We start from the raw sequence: 2,737 nt of genomic DNA, 5'->3' as shown, positions 1-2,737 counted from the left end.
GGATATTAGAGTCACGAGGAAGAAAATTATCCGAGTGGGAGGTATTATTACCCAACATGCATTGTAGAGACCCTCTCATTCAGGTAAGACATGGAAAACAACAAACCATCACTGTCAATCACGGAGTGAATGTTGTTTCTTCATATATTTGGTGAATACAAATGTTACATCTTCAGACGCATCATGGAGTGAAAGATACAAATATTTTTTCGAAGTGTTACTTGGGGCCTTTTTTTGACAAGTGTCAAGGTGTGTTACATGTCGGATAACAGCTAGTGCAGATAGCACTGAGAGTGAAATAGAATCGGGTGAAGACAAATTTTGAGCGAATTCGGGGGTTTCAAGTTTTCACTTAATATCTCTTGGCAATTGTAACGCCAGCTATTAATTCATGCACCCGTTCAGGTATAGGAAGCTGTCGACACTTAGCCATTGGTTGAACACGTATCAATTTTGAACCATTTCTCTGTAGTCGATAATGATACTATACGAGTAGTCATTATGTGAAGTCTATCATGAGATGTTCACATAAACCGAGTGTTTGATAACGAATTAGAATGGTGTCCTTAAAACGAGCATGTTTGATTGTGGGGATATTTCTTCTACCCTGCGATTCTCTTAGAAATATTGCTACCGTTTCTGAACTCGTGATAAGCAGAACTATTGGGCGGTAGACTAGAACCCCTCATGTAGCATAAAGGAATCAATTACAGGTTGCAGGAGAGACTGAAATGAATGCCCAAATTAAGCTTAGGTTCAATACTGTAGCTGGTAAGGATGTAGTATGCATACGATCATTTCAACTCAAACAGAAAGCATCTTAAATGGAGCATAAAGCTATTGAGAGTGTTTTGTAGACAATAAACCCTCATACTAGTGAGAAGGTATGCCTTAGTTATAGATGTGCTAACATGGACATAGAGGTTCTACTCTTATGGGAGTTTCAAAAGCTATATTAGAAAATGTAATATTTGTGAATCAGGATGATGCTAACCGGCCATTTGTGGAGGCTTCAATTCTAAAGAAAAATCTTGATGACATTTTTTCAGCTACAAGATACACAAAAGCCTTGGAGGTAATAAAGAAGCTTCACAAAGAGAAAGCTCAGGAAATTAAGATGTATAAACTGAAATTAGAGAATCTGCAAACTCTAAAAGATGCAGCATACAAGCTCTGCCAAAGCATCGAACAGGGCCAAGACAAAGTCACTTCTGTAAAAAACCAAATTCAAGATTTAGAGAAAAATATTTAGAACATACAGACCAAAATTAATCAGACAGAATTAACTCTTAAGGATTTAAGGAAACTACAAGATGAAGTTCGAATGAAAGACACAAAACATAGCACTCTTTTAAAGTTTTAACAGGCACAATATGCGGCTCTTGCTAAAGAAAATGAGGATACTGATGAGGAGCTTAGAGAATGGCAAGTAAAATTTGAAGAAAGAATTGCCCATTTGAAATCCAAAATTAGCAAGTTGGAAAGAGAGCTTAATAATACATCAATAGAGAGTGACATTCTTACCGAGACAATCAATGATATATTTCAGGAGATGGGCAAGCTACAAGCTCAAGCAGATGCTCATATATCAGTGAAGCATGAACGTGGTAAATATATTTAGGCTATGTTTGCAAAACACAATTTAGGTGTAGTTGATAACCTTCCTCTCAACAATGAATTAGCAAAACAACGTCTCAAAGAACTTTTGAAGGATAGTGCAATTAAAAAGGAGCCTAATGACATAGAAACTAAAAGTATATGGAAAGCTTTTGAATCTGTTAGCAAACGTTGCAGTGAGTTTGAAGGTCAAAAACCTGCAAAACAAAAAAAGGAGGAGGAGGAGTTGACCAAGAATTGGAGAACCCAAGAAATTCAGATACAGATCTTGCTCATATTGATGAGAAAGAAAGGCTGTTGGAGGAGAAGATTTAGAGGAAAACAAGTCAGCTTGATGAACGAGATTTTGAATCTAATATACAGGAGAAGATGCCAGTAAAAAGGGAACATGCTAATGTTGTGGATCCGTAGTTGAACTATTCAAATAATCAAATGATTCAGATGGGAGATTTTATTACGACTAATCTACTGAAGGATAGCAACAAAATAAAGTTGATTCCTATTGAGAAAACACCTTCCACAACCCCAACAAGGAATGAAGTGTCTGTAAATTCTATAAATGCTCAAGTTATGAAGCCTGAAGAAGAGATCAGTAAGATGGAAAGTGTGATCAACTTTCATCTGGACATGGGTAATAATGTGACAAAGCTGGTGCCCAATGAGAAACCCTCTTCTCTCCATGGTAAAGTAATGGAAGCAAATGTGGATGTTGAAAGCATTCAAACTAGCAATGAGGGTGAGATGCCCAAAGTGAAAAATATCCATCCTATTCAATTACAAGATACCAATGATATGTCAAAAGCAATATTGAGTGAGAAATCCTCCTTTGTCAAGCACAACAGTAAACCAAGCTTTGATACACAAAATTTGTTTGGAATACCTTCCAATGGACCAAGTAATCTTTTCCAAATAGCACCAAAAATGTTTCTTGCCAAATCTAGCTCAATTTCAAGTTCTAGTTCAAGTATTCCCACAAGAACTGTTTCTCAAGGAGATAGTTTTCATATGGTTGAGTCTATTTCTACTCGAGCAAATAAGTCTAGGTCTGCCTTTGCAAACATGACTAAATTGAACAATCAAACTATTTCTAGTAAAGCAGATTTGATTGGATTTTCAGAAA

General features: G+C 36.4%; 1 pseudogene; it reads left to right on the top strand.

The window, feature by feature from the left end:
* The first annotated feature begins 557 nt into the window (after positions 1 to 557).
* On the top strand, positions 558 to 2,028 carry LOC149542895 (DNA repair protein RAD50 pseudogene; annotated as a pseudogene).
* Positions 2,029 to 2,737: the final 709 nt, after the last annotated feature.

This window comes from Cupressus sempervirens, chromosome 8 (assembly GCF_028749045.1).
Source record: "Cupressus sempervirens isolate cs-2001-9-10 chromosome 8, ASM2874904v1, whole genome shotgun sequence".
Lineage (NCBI taxonomy): Eukaryota > Viridiplantae > Streptophyta > Pinopsida > Cupressales > Cupressaceae > Cupressus > Cupressus sempervirens.
This window is presented reverse-complemented; position numbering and strand designations above follow the sequence as displayed.